The sequence below is a fragment of the Melanotaenia boesemani genome, chromosome 7 (genome assembly GCF_017639745.1).
Source record: "Melanotaenia boesemani isolate fMelBoe1 chromosome 7, fMelBoe1.pri, whole genome shotgun sequence".
NCBI lineage: Eukaryota > Metazoa > Chordata > Actinopteri > Atheriniformes > Melanotaeniidae > Melanotaenia > Melanotaenia boesemani.
This window is the reverse complement of record NC_055688.1, coordinates 7,886,711-7,901,948: the sequence shown is the minus strand read 5'-3', so window position 1 is coordinate 7,901,948 and position 15,238 is coordinate 7,886,711.

The following is a 15,238-nucleotide window of genomic DNA, read 5'->3' as shown; positions in this document are numbered from 1 at the left end:
AATGGATGCAGCCTTCTTTGAATAATTACAAATAATAATTAATGGTAATCAGCCCTCTTTTGATGGTTGACCCTGCAGTTACCATAGAAACCACAACACACAAACACAATTACAAGGGATGCTAAGTAGCTGTGCGTATGTGTTTCATTTCATTTGAGACAAGCGTGAGGGTTCTGTAGTTGGCAGAGCATTAGTGTGCTTGCATTAATGTGAGAGGATAGTGTCGCATATTTTCACTCAGAGTCCCACCAAATGCTCAAGGGGTGTGTGACTGTGTTTTATTCCGCATGCTAAAGGTGCAGCCACTCAATTGAAAGCAATATTTTTCCAAAGGGCACCATGGCAACAGATGTTCAGAGTAGGGTGTTTGTCTGTTCATGCCACGCTGGTGTCTCACACGCTTAAATTCAAAGCTCTCTTCTGGAAGTGAAGTGAATTAGAAGTGATGTGAAGACGTTGGCTTTCTGTCCAACCTCCAGCTCTCCATGTGGTCTCTTTTGAAATGTCAGTATAACCCATTAGTCAATCCATGGAGAAAACCAACCAGGTAACGTTTAGAACTGTAATGTTTCAAAAAAGCACATATAAACTAGTGTGTGTTTTCACCATCTTTTGTGACTTGCTCTGAAGAAGATGAGACAAGATTGCAATAATTATTGGAGCGTCAGTAATTTTAATACAGCAGGGATTTTTCTTTCACATCCACACATACCCTGTGGTGTTTCTGTGAATCAGTCAGTGCGTTAAATGTGCAGAAAATTTGGTGCATAGATGCTTACCTAAGGAGAATGGATAAAATGAGTAAAAAAATTAACATTTTGAAAAACAATGAAAAGTGGAGAAATGAAGGTAACAGTAAAGAGGTTTAACCTCAAACCTACTTTGGATCTTTAGATTCTCTTTTAAAACGCTGCATGTTTGACACCCAGCACAACCTGTTCCATTTCAGTGGAACAACTGGACATCGGTAACCTTTGTGTGGTGGTTTTATATTCTTTTTTACCAGAAATAAAGATGCTTTTTAACTATGTCCTCTCATTATGTCAATAAGTGATCATCTACCACCCTGTTAATGGAGGTATGTCGGTGAGCAATATGAGTGTGTTATATTGTTGTAATTTGTGACAGGTTTAATCAATTTGTGTCTTTCTTTCTTTTTGTGTCAATGATATCAGTGCAGACCTCTGCTAAAACATTGTAATTTTTTTCTCCTCAAATTTTTGATTGTGGAAATTATTTTTTAGTTAGAAGCTCTACTGGCAAAACTATCCCTATCTCCCCATTGTAAATAATCTTTTTTTGAAATTAATCTCGGAACAGGGGGAGAGCTTGCAGATGCATAGCAAAACTAAGTTTCACTAATTGTTCACATGCAGTCAGTGAAATTAACAAAGAAAAAGTTATGTATTTAATGGCAGCACATACCACCGCATCCATTGTCTTTTTTGTCTCTATGTGAGAAAACCATAAGGCCTAGATTTGACTGAAACATATCTTTTTCAAAAGTAATGATAAATATTACAAAAATTATACAAAGATTTTGTCTGTCAGCCCAAATACATTCTTTTTTTAATTTTATTATTATTATTATTATTATTACTTTTCATTTTATATTCCAGAAAGAAAAACTCAGGTGAGAGAAAAAAGCCACAACTTTGATCTGAACATCTGACAATAATCAGAGCTCAATGATGCTCGTTTCTCAATGTTACTCAATTCCAAAACAATGGAGCGTTCGCCAACCATGACACTGAAAGGGTGTCACAATATGTGATGGTTACCATTATCGCCACTGGTGCATTTTCTCCAGGTGCTCCAGTTTCTTCCCACTTACACGTTAGGTTAGTTGGTAAAACTGACCATAGGTGTAGATGTCTGTGATTGCTGCAGGTTTCAGCAATCACAGACTTGCCTGCCATCTTTTTTTTGTTCAGAACTGGCTCCAGAACCTCCCTCTTCCGCCTAAATGATCTGAACAGGATAAAATGAATACAGATCTGTGACTACTGTGCTCACTGGTTTGAGTTTGGTAGGTTTAAATTCTGTGAAAAAATAAGATTTCTCTGTGCATTAAAAAATGGCACAAATTGAAAAAGTCTTTTAGAAAAAAAAAATCTGGCAGCAATGAGAGAGTAAGAATCCATCTATTTTTAAATGCTTGTTAATCATGTTTTCTTACTAATACTTTTAGAAGTAAGTTTGACAAATGGCTTAATCTCTGTTATGTTAGTATTAGGTTGCTAATGACCTGACAGGCTTTCAGGGTTGCTTAGTTTCTTCAATGCAAATAGTCTAAGTCTGTCAAGGTAGAGTTCATCTACATACTGCAAAGAAACACACAGAGTTGCACTGCATTAGTAAAATGAGACACACTGCACAGACTTTATTATATATAATAAAATGTAAAGCAAAAAATAATCTGCACCATTTCAAAGAGAAGCATCCGTACTTCACCTCTGGTGGATCTGAAACATGTTCCACACAGAATAATGAAAATATTGGGTAACAATATGACTGGTAATCTTCCATTCTGCCTGTATGTGCAGAGATAAAACACTGAATGAAGTCCAAAGAAATCCCTTTGGGTCGAATGGAAAATATTGTACCAAAAAAACTACCAAAAAAAAAAAAAGTTTCTTTCTTTGTATAAGACAAAATAGATAAGACATAATGTTTGTCCGACATCCGGTTAACAGTTAATCTGGTATTGGTAGCTCTTATTTCAATGTTGGTCAAAGTAGATCAGAAGCACTAGACTAACTAAAAGATGATGCTGACCATCATACGTACACTTCACAGTCTCACTGAGATTATAACAGTCTACCAAATAAATCAAACATAGGGAAAAAACACTCTGAATGCTCAGAATGGTGTCGTAAGGAGACGTAAAACCATTTGATACCTTATTTAAGACTTTGTTAAAATGGTTTCCTAAAAACAAAACGTTTTTTTGAAGCATTGAATATAAACAATTTCAGAGGTGAAATATTCAGCCTATGTTGTAACTGACTGTCTTTCACCTGGATTATTTCTAATTTTTATTGAAAAAAAAGACTTTAAAATGTTGTAATGTCACATCTGAATGACTTAAATGTAAATTAATGTACACTCAAAGGGTGTTGTGTTTTCTACTTGCTCTGTTTATATTGTTAATAGTTTAATGAGCAGCACTGAATCAAGAGGCTGTCAGAGGTCACCTGACAAGGAGGTGATCCATCACATCCACACCTGCCCAATGAGATGCAGCAACCGCAGCACCGCCCACTGTCACCTAAATGTTGATGTTGTTCCACTGATTGGCTGACCTGTTGCCATGTTAATTAAGCCACTACCACTTCTCTCTACACAGCAATTAATTCTGATTTGCATACTTAAAAGCTCCATTCAAACAAACAAACCCCCTGAGTCAGAAGTGATCTCTGTTGTCATGGCGACAGTGCTGACAATCAACCATTACCACCAGTTCAGGCTTGTGTCCCACCTGTAGCTTCAGTTGAGATTCATGTATTCAGGCAACAAATCTAATGATTTGAATGAAAATCTTGTGGTTAAACTGTTGATTACCTGAAAAATTAAGACTCTGTCTCCCTGTTTTACTTTTAAACACTTGAGGTACCACAAGTCTACCTGCAGTCTGTGCAAATTAATTAACTAATTAATTGAGAAAATTGTAAAAACCTTATTGTGCCTCAACATGTGTATTAGTGATGCGCGGGTCGGAAAAAAACCCGACCCGCGGGTCCCGCTCTTTTAAAAAAATTGGACCGCACCAACCCGCCCCGCACCTCCGCTTCTATTTTTTTAACCCGACCCGACCCGACCCGCCCCGCCCCATTAAAACACATGTTATGATATTGACGAATGCTTTTATTTAGTCTGAGAAAGGTGCATATGGTCTCCTAAATTGGCACTGGAAACTGGCAACACAAAATGTATTTTCATTTGAACGTTAAGCCTATAAACATAAATAGGCAAATAAAGTGTTTTAAAGCGTTTAAGTGTTATAAAGCACATAGACAATGCTGCTGTTGTTGTCTGCACTGATTACCTCGTTGAACCTGTCCCAAACCTGTGATTTAGCCATTTGACCCTCTTTCTTCTTTTTAAGGACGTAAACTCCCGAACGAATGTTATTCAACACTTCTTCTTCCATCTTTTGCTGCTTGTCTGCTTGGCGCTTTCTGCACGTAGCCTGCGTAGCCTACTACGCGCCTACGTGAACATTACGTTATAAAACGTGACCTGTGTTTAAATAACTGATAAATATTTTGTCTTACATATTATAGTAACAAAATGTAGACACTGATTAAGGTCTTTATTTTCAGTTTGACAAAAAATAAAATTAATAGATAGAACTAGATATTTCAGAATAGTAAACCACACCAACCCGCCCCGCAGTGAAGCGAAAATTCTTTGACCCGCCCCAACCCGACCCGCGGGTAACCCGCGGGACCCGCGGGTTAGGAGGCGGCCCGCGCATCACTAATGTGTATGTAGTGGGGGAATTAAATGCGGATATCTCCGCTGATAACTCCCTCATTGCAAAACAGTTATTGCAGTTCTGCGACACTAATAATCTGAATATATCGAATAAAATGTTCCTACTTTTGAAAAGCTACACACACATCAGTGAAGCATTGTACACCATGTCATAGCTTGGCCTTTGCATATTCACAGCGGATGTGCATGTTTGGGCAGTCAGCATGAAGATTTGCTATGAATTAGCTACCACAGATCATATCCCGGTTGTAATGACCCTAAATGTTGAAAACATACCCGTGTTCACTGCAGATGACAACAGAGTATGTTCAGGAAAGCTTGACTGGTCGGGTTTAACCGCTGCTGCTATTAGCAGCTACACCACTAAAACTGAAATACTGCTGGATACTGTTGATCTGCCAAAGGATGCTTTGTTATGCTGTGATGTAAACTGTAAAAATAGAACACACTGTAAAGACTTGTGTTCTATGTAAAATCTTATATTTGAATATCTACTTGCTTAAATTAACCCTTTCTATAAAGATAAAAAGGTCTACTCATGTAAAACCTGGGTGGTATGCATATTTGGCAGAACTACATGCAAACACCAGACAAGCTTTAAAAGAATGGGTGGAGGTGGGTAGAGTGAGACAGTGAAGAGTGATAGAGACAGATAAAGGTGAAAAAAAAAGTGTACCACTGCAATATTTAAATATGTTGTCTGATTTATTAGCAGGAATGAGGCTGCAATTAGGGCTGACTCCTTTGCTAAGAAACTTAGTAATCACAGCTATTATGACTTTTGGAAGTAATTAATAACTTTAAAGCTACTTTACTGTCTAATATAAATAGGGTATGTGGCTCAGACAATATTGCTGAATTATGGAGACAGGATTGTTACGAGCTGTTTAACTGTGTTAGAAGCAACACCTTTGTGGCTGATGATGCTGATTTCACTCTGAACGTATATGTCCGTCCAGGAAAAGTTTGCCATGTCATTCTGAAGCTAGAAAACAACAAGGCTTGTGGTGCTGATCACATTACTGCTAAACATCTGAAGTATTCCAGTCGTGAGGTGGCCCCTCTCCTCATCCTGTGTTTTTCAGGTTTTCCTCAAACATGGATTCTTACCTAAATCTCTAAATGTTCCCCCAGGGTGTGTGTGTGTGTGTGTGTGTGTGGGAGGTAGGAGGACGGGGAGAGTGGTAGATGGTGCTCTGGCCACCCTGAATGGCCGTTGCCTGGCGGGGTCGTTGCCTGGCGGGGTCGTTGCCTGGCGGCTGCCAACCTTGGCCCACCATGGCTCTGGCTGAGGCCTTTCTTAGCCGCCCTTGGGGTGGGCCTGGGGTGGGTCACATTTGCACGATCACATTCATCTCTGATCACTCCTCATTCCTCATACTCTGCATGCTGACACAATCACTGAGATTTCCAGCAGGTTTATACACTAAGAGATACTTTTTTTTTTGTTTGTTTTGTGTGTGTGTGTGTGTGTGTGTGTGTGTCTTTGATACTTTGGTTGTTGTCGGTATACATCTTGTTGTTTCTCTTTCTGTGTTTTTTTACAAACTCCAGATGATTGTCAGCGTAGTTTACTTGTAGAAGTTGTAGGAAATTCTCTGCTGTGTCTCTGTACAGGTGTAGCACTTGGTTGTCTGGTGTTAGGTTGGATTGAAGGGTCAATGCTTCTATCTACTGTATCTTTGTCTCTACTTCCTTTTTTCTACTTTCCTTTTTCCTTTTTTTTTTTTCTGTCCCCTTCGGTCAGGTCCAGCAAGATTACATAAATTCCATCAATCTAGATAAATGAGAAAAAACAATATATTTAAATAAATGTAGAAATAAAAAAAAATTATCAAGAGGAGCCTTATACCCATAAATGTCCCTTTGGCAACGCAAATTTGTTCAGCAAACACAGCAGCCAGCCCATCGTTCTGTTTGCTACAATGCTGGACAGGACAAGTTAAAAAATAAATGAATTAATAAAAAATAAATAAATATATATATATAAATGCTGTGCAGTTGGTGCCTGTTATTAAGGACAAGGCTGGTAAAATTAATAGCAAGGATAATTATAGACAAATTGCCCTGGCCCGTACACTCTCTAAAGTGCAGGAGAGAATTTTATTGAATAGAATAGAATCATACATCTTTACTTATAATAATCAATTTAGTTTTAAAGACAAACAGGGAACAGACATGTGTATATTTGCTTTGAAAGGAACTTGTTCCAAGTATAGAAGTCAAAAATCAAGGTATATTCTTGTGCTTCATGAATGCCTCCAAGGCTTTTAATAGTATCAGCCATAGCAAACTTTTCCACAAGCTGACCAAACGAGGGTCCCCAGGAATATAGTCAGGATTTGGGTATTTAGGTATTCTTACCACCGTACACAAATCAAATGGGGTAGTTCTGTTTCAGCTCATTTTGATTTAAGAAACAGTGTTAGGCAGGGCTTTTCTTTTTTAATGTTTATATGGATGACTAGTCTAACTAAATGAATGTAGAACTGGTTGTGTTATGGGGGACGCTGTTGTTAATCATCTCATGTACGCGGATAACCTTGCAGCGTATTTCCCATACAGTACTGGGTTACAAGAGCTACTGAGGATCTGTTCTCAGGATGGTACCCAATACGGCATTGAAAGGTAATATCATGACTGTACGCTCTAAAAATGATCGGAAATTAGCTTTTCCTATGTTGTCCTTGAGAAACGTCCTCGACATATGTAATGAGGTAAAATAGCATGGCCACTGTATTTCTGATGATCTATCAGATGACAGTGATATTCACTGTCAATGTTGTAAACTCTATGCAAAGGCAAACATGCTCAAAAGAAAATTGTTTGTGTTGCCCAGTTGTCAAAGCCTCAACTGTGTGTTAGTTACCATGTCAAGTCTATGTTTAGACTGAGTGGAACATACAATGATGCTCTGCAGCTGCTTCTACATGTACCTAGATGGTACAGTGCCAGCCAACTGTCAGTCTAAGATTACCTACTTTTAAACCACTTTTAGGAAATCTTATGTACATATTTTATGTGTCGATTAGGCATGTCTATAAATAACATTAGTGGGATTTGAACAAACCCTGAGACAATTCACACAAGATACACATCAAGTATGTGGAGACACTGGTGCATGAGTTTTTCTTCTATGCAGTGTAACACTATATTCAGTAATTAGGCTAATACATATATGTGTGTGTGTGTGTGTGTGTGTGTGTGTTAAGGCTGTCAAACAGTTAAGATTTTTAATCTAATTAATCACAGGATAGCAGTGAATTAATTATGATTAATCAATGTTCCTAAATATGCCTGACAAATTCTCATTTTCTGTATATTGTTATTAATACAGAAAGAAATTATAAAAAGTGGATGTAACAACTGCTTTTTATGTTTCAAATTTCTAAAAGATATTATTGAGACTGAAAAATATATTTTTTTTTTAATGAAACTAAAAGATTACTTACACTACCGTTCAAAAGTTTGGGGTCACTTTGCCATGGGATTCAATAGGGAGGTGACCCCAAACTTTTGAACAGTAGTGTAAATTTTAAACAATTTTGGCAACTTAGCCATTGCTCTTTTTTTCAGCACATACAGGGTAGATGAATGGAACTTTTATCTGTTTTGAACTCCACTATCATACAATTACATGTGGTGCTTTAACTTATTTATCTTTAGCTAGTTGCTAAGGCACACTAACTGGTTAACATTTTTTAATGTAAAGCTGCCTGTTTCTTCTGAACAATATGGCCTGCTACTAAGAAGAGTCGTTCGCATGGAACTGTGGATGCAGGAGTCATTAGATATTTGCAGGCATGCAGGGCCAGCTTGTCATGGGCTCCTGAATGAGCAGCCCACCACTGCATGGGGCAGTCCTCGATAGTTATGCTTGGCTCAGCCCTGTACCTGTGTATGTCTCTGTCAGGTTGTACCACTTCATCTGACTCAGAATCTGAGCCTGTCTGTAAAAGCTTAATTTTCTTCCTGGGTGATCCATCTTGAGAGGTCTGCAGAGATCTTCTGAGTGATTGTTCATGCAACATACCTCCAAGTGTGATCAACAACTCTTCTCTTTCACTCTTTGGGAGACTCTTCAAGTCTTTGAAATGTGGATCGATCACCGTTGCAAGCTTGAGCCATGCATTGTTAGTATTTTCTTGGTGGGAGGCTAAATCGTCTACGAAGGTTGTCTTGAAGCGCACCACTATGCAGGGTCTTCTTTGGAGACCTTCATCACCTGATGCAGGTGGCAGAGGGCAGGCAGTACTACTAAGCAGGAGATATATGTCTCTCCACCCAGAATCTCAGTTACATATCTGCAGTAGAAAAACACACACATACACAATATTTATTAGAACACCAGCTGCTGCGCTAGCAAATCAATTAAACATTTAATATGAGTTTGATCAGTTCAATTTATCTTTTTTTTATTTTCACACATTATATGGTATTTCTTTACCTGCAGGGCTCTAGAAGAGTGCTCAGTCTCTGCAGTGTGTCCCACTCTGGTGGCGTCAGCATAACTAGTTTGTGGTGTTGTTGGTCCAAGGTTGCTTTTACTGCTGCTTGATTTCAGACGCTTGATCATTTCCAGCGTTGAATTCCACCACGTTTAAACGTCTTGGATCAGTGGCTCCTTGTTTCTGTCCCAGGGCTGCTTGCTGTGCTTGAAGTTCCGCGGTATTTGCCGCACTGTGTCTAAAGTGGCCAACAAATTTTCGACAATTGGCCAAAACATCCACAAACCCACTGTCAGAAAGGCTCACGTTGATGCTTCTCTGTAGCATGTAAGCAATGCAGGGCATGTGCTCATATGGCAGTAGTTTAGCTGCAGCTGTCATATTGCGTGCACTGTCCGTCTCTATAGTTGTGATTTTTCCTTTAATTCCCCACATGTCTGCCACTGTTTGAAGCTGTTTGCACATACCTCTGCAAAGTGACGCTCTTCTGTTTTCATTACGGTAAAGCAAACGACTTCAGTTCCCAGGTTTTAGTGATGTGATGCGCCGTCACACCCAGATAATTGTTGTTACTCACAGAGGTCCAGTGATCTCCTGTCAAAGCGACATATTCCGCTTGTTACGGCGCAGGCCTGTCAGCTGGAGAGCACGTATGTAAATATGAATGTGCCAATGCTTGCAGGTGATTGGCCTGGGATCCTTCAGCTTTGCTCCCTCCCTCCTTCGTCAGGATTGGTTGACGACTTCCTTGCTTCTTCACAGGCCAGCCAACCCGGAAATTTGCCCAGCTATATAAAGCCAGGAATACCTTCAGTCAAGGCAGCTGTGTGTGAATACAGCACAGCTCGCCACTTGCCTGCTGTGCTCTGTAACTGCACTGTGTGTGCGTTTGGTTACGTTGATACCCAGTGGGGGATTAAGTATTTTTGTTTGTGTTTGTTTAGTGGGACTGATTTGAGGACTTTGTATTTGAGTTTGAGTGCATTTTGCCTCTTGTAAAGAAATCTCCTTTTGTTTTTGGTTTTGTATTATTGGTTTCCTTTTGTTGTTAAGCAGCCACTTTGGGCTTTACCTGTTTTCAGGACACTTTAAGTTGGTTTTTGGTTTTCAGTTTAACAAGTTATATTTTTTTGGGTCGGAGTTGTTGTGAAACGGATAATTTTGAGGTGCCTTTCTTTTCTTTTTGTTGACTTTAATACTGACGCCCCTACCTTGTTTTGTATACTTTTTTTATCATTGTAAATAAATTCATTGTGCTCTGAGTATCTGTCTCCGAGCTTGTTTTGCTGCTACCCCTCTTGCCCCTATGCCATCGAGGGGTCGTAACAACTCTGAAGCCAAATCCTCTTTTCCGTTTTCTTTACAGGGTCATAGAGTTGGTCGATTTTAGTCATCACTGTGCCTCTTGAGGGTGCCTCTCTGCGTCAAGAGTTGGCACTTTCAAAACTTCTGTGAGGCCTGTGTCCTCGACAACATTAATCGATCTACAGTCCCTGGCTATCCATTTGGCAACTGTCTGTCAGATGTAGACTTATTTTATGCCCTGCGTTCAGTGAGGGTGGTCTGTCACATGTGTTACGACCCGATTCAGGGGCATGATTGGGCGTTACAAAAGATGACGCTGGGGACAGATGGTAAAGGTAAAATAAAACCATTTTATTAAAACCCATGAACGATGAGTGAAAACCTGTAACAAAAAAGTACACAAAATGAATGAGTGTTGGGATTGGCAGACCTGCTGAAAGAAATATACCAGAACCTATGCCAAAAACCACCCAGTGAAAACCAAAAGACTATACGGAACTCGGTGAAGCTAAAACCAAACAAAAGAGCAGCAGATCCATAAACTAAAGTGACCGTAGTCACAAACAAAACAAACACTAATCTAGCCCAACACAACTTAAGACAAAAGATAACGAAGGCAGAATACACACCAGGAAGCAGCATAGCTTAAACCAAAACTGAGTGTAAAACAAAAGGTAAGTCCAAACTAAAAGGACTGTTCTACTGTCCCCCACTAGGAACACACAAGCAGCCAGGATTTGTCCTGCTGCACACACTCTAACAGTCCAACACCAATCAGACTACCAAATAGTACAGCGGACACCCAGTAAACCATGCTACCAATTTCTGCCACACTCGGAGACGGGGCTACCTGCGCTGACCAGCCTCGCTCCTACAACACGCACACAGTGACTAAGCAAGGGGAAGCAGCCTGTGCCAATCCAGCTTCCCCCGACTGGCTTCTGCTGCAGCCTTTTCAGCGTCAGCCTCTAACAAGCTACAGCCTGATTGGTCCATAGTGAAGCCAATCAGAGGGGCGGGGACGGAGGTGTGCCAGCTCCAGCCACTCCAGACAGAGCCTCCAGAACTGGCAATCAGCGGCAGAATGAGCCGCAGCTGCCAGCAATAAGCGGTGGCCGTATCACATGCCAGGTGTTACACTTGAAGATGAAGCCCAAACAAATGCTTGGCGTTAAGATGATGTTTGAGGCTCGAGGTACTTTGGTGAATTGAAAATTCCTTCATGCAGTGTGTGCAAATTACAACATGTTTGTTGACTGTTCCATCTTTGTTTTTTTTTTGTACTCGAACTTTCCTATCAAGAGGGCAAACAGGTTCTTCATTTACCTCCATCACTTTCGGATCAGCCGCTCTGGACTGAACGCAGCACGAACTGAATTATGGGACAAACACGGGGGGTCATTCTGCACAAGCGTTAATGCGTTAAAAAAATTGTCGTGTTAATTCTACAAATTAATCGCATTAACGCATTAATTTTAACAGCCCTAATACACACACACACACACACACACACACACACACATATATATATATATATATATATATATATATATATATATATATATATAATGAATGACTGAATTAATGAATACAAGAATTTTTAAGCTGACATGTTTATTTGTAAGACTAAGTTTGACTAGAATCACCGCCTCAATAATGAAAAAAAAAAAAAAAAAACATAAAACATCTGTGGTGGAGTTCCACAAGAAGTAATTGGAGCGAGCTCGTCTTCAGGAATCATCAGTCTGGGAAGACACTGGTCAGTCATAGGAGTTTGGTGGTGACTCATTTCAATCTTTGGTCAGACATTTTTAGTAAAGTTGTTTTCATTCCAATGATGTGCATCAAGTCTTCTTTGAATCACGCAAAGTCTGTTTAATATATGTTTTATTCATTTTAATATTTTTTTTTTTTTATTAAATAATTCCATTAGTTTTTATTCCCATCTTTAAATGTTTATAGAACTCATTAATAGAATCAAGCTGGTGCTTTTGTTGAAAGCCCATATCACATTTTAATCAACCTGATTTGAGCTTAATTTTGTCTTTTAATGAGACTAACAATTTAGTAAATTAAATCTTTACTTTGAAATGTTTTTCTGTTCTTGACAATATACAAGTTTAGTCTAAGTTTGAAGTTAATGTAGCATCATTAAAAATGTACATGCTTGACACTGAGTTATGTTGGGAATGTACTGTGGTGAGATTTTCAGCTGAAATATTTTGTTTACTTCCATTTTTTGTACTTAATTTTTTATGTGATTGAATGATGGGGAGTAAAATGTTTTAAACAAATAATTTTTTTTGAAGTGATCCTAAATGAACAGCAACAACAACCCAGATTCCTGACTGTCCAGCCCTTCTGATGTCAGCTTTCTCTCTCCATCTCTCTTCTTCCTCCTCCTTTTGTGTTGCAGGTCAAGCGGCTAACGGGTTAATTAGCTGAGAGAAGTACTCTGCAGAGGAAATGTCATACTCTCTGGCTGCGGTTTGACTTCCTGGATGGGAGGTTGAAGGTCAATGGTGGGTTTACTGAACCTTTTCCCTCTCACCTTTATTGTAAATGTCACACAGGAACCATTAACTCTGCCAGGAGATACTTCAAGTAGCAAACTGAGTCATTCTTGCCACCACTGATACCTCTATAAGGCTCCCTCAACATTCAGCCAGTGCAGATTCATCAGGTTCATGCAAATTCAAGATGTCCCTACCGTGTCTTACTGACAGCTTTTTCAGAGTTGTGATTCATGCTCCCAAGATGATGAGCCCAAATGATTTTGGAGACATTTCCCTAAAAAGAGCAATCAGTCCATATTTTATGTGTGAATTTATATTATATACTTCTGCTGTCAGTTCAGAGGGTAAATATAAATGTCCCCTCCATATTTTTTTTAAATTCATTTTCAAAATCTATCTATTATCTTCTGTTTGTCTGAAGTTGAGCTGCAGAGGCAGCAGGTTCAGGAGATCCGGGTCTCCAGTGGCACTCTTCATCTCTTCCTGGGTCTGACCAGTCTCCTCCCTATGGGATGGGTCTAGGAAACCTCAAAGATAAGGTGACCAGAAGGCACTCTAATCAGATGCCTGAATCACCTCAGCTGACTTCTTTTGATATAGAGGATCTGTGGCTCCATGCTGGATGTGCAAGCTTCCCCTCTGCTCTCTCAGGCCGTGGCCAACCACCTTACAACGGATACCTTTTTCAGTTATTTTTACCCATGATGTAATTATTTTAGTCTTTCTGGTGACCATACATGAGGGTTGGGATGCAGTCAGACCAGTAAATCAAAACCTTTGCCTTTCAGTTCTTTCTTCACCAAAATAGACCAGTGCAGCACCCTTATTACTGCTGACAAAGCCCCAGTCTGTTTGTCCACCTCTGGCTTCATCCTATTAGTCACACACAAGTTCTCAAGATACTTAATACCTGTTTCCAACAAGAGGTCCAGGTCTGTTCGGGATGAGTTGGTTTGTCTTTTTGTGTGTGTTCGCACAAGCAAAACTGGGGAGTGTCCCAAAATATCTGATCTGATTCATCTGCTGTTGGGGTCCCAGTCTAACCAATACGACCCTAAAGGGTGGAACAAGATATGTATGTGGGGTTAAACTGTGGCATGGACAAACACAGGCAGTGTCCAAATATACACTTATTTTAAATCATCATGTAAGAAAATGATCATCCAAAAGTATAAAAACGAGGGGCAGGGATTTTTAATGGTCTTACTATAATTGATAATATAACAATATTATATTTATTATTATAATGTAATTACTGTTATTTTTATTATTATTATTATTATTATTATTATTATTGTTGTTGTTGTTGTTGTTGTTATTATTATTATTATTATTAATTTTTATTACGTGTGATATCATTGTGGTTATTGAATACATAAGTATTGTTCCTATTATTGATGATGACATATTTCTCTTATTGTAACTGATATTATTAATATAAATCCAAAGATTGTTTGATGTTGTATAAGTATGTTACGAAGTAAATATGAGACAGTGCATGGTGTGTGGCTACTGGAGTTGGATTGAATAAGCACTGGCTTCTTCCCACTCCCTTTTGGACAAACCAAACACAACAAACCGTCCCATGGCAAGCCAGACCCCTTTATGGAAATGGGGCTTGATAGCCTTATGTTTACTTTTTCAGCCTTTTATTGCCCCCTTTTCCAGCTTTTTCAAAATTTATTTTATTATTTTTTTAGCACTCAGAATAAAAATTAAAATAAAAAAAAAGAACAATTAAAAACAGCCTTTCAAATGCTGCCAATAGCCTGTGCATCGGAGAGGTAAAAGTCAAATAGGCTTATAACGGCAGCCCTCCCAAAAAAGGTAAACAATTACATCAGAAACAAAACATATACAAAATAAGAAAGTACATATAGAAAATATAATGTTTAACAAACACACGTACGATCAATTCCTGTTTATTCTACTTTTAATCAGGTTAAGTACTCGGGCATTAAATTCTGTTTTACTTTTTTTAATACATGGATAATGTTATAGGTGCGTCTAAAAGATGAAAATATCTGTTCCACAGTTTAGCACCATGATATCTGATCTCCAATTGATCATATGTTTTTTACAATGGCAGATGCAGATGGAAGGCAGTAAGCCTTCCTAGTAGAATACCGGTTGGACAGGTAATTGTATTTTAAAAAATAAATAATGTTTTATGTAGGAAGGCAAGTCATTATCAAACAGTGCTCTAAATGCAAATGTACAGGACAGAACAATGTTAATATAAAAAATACATTAAAGGTCCCATATTATACACTTTATTCCCAATCTGAGACCATTCATTAATATCTAAATGAAATATTTCCGCCATGGTATGGACAAATCGACCCTCAGTTTGAGTGCAGCGGCTTCTCTTCACCTCCCTCTTTTTAGCAGCTTCAGAAATGTGCCGTTTATGGTGGGCGGAACCCTGGTGGAGCAGCTCAGCTGTTGGCTCCGCCCATCGCATCGCCC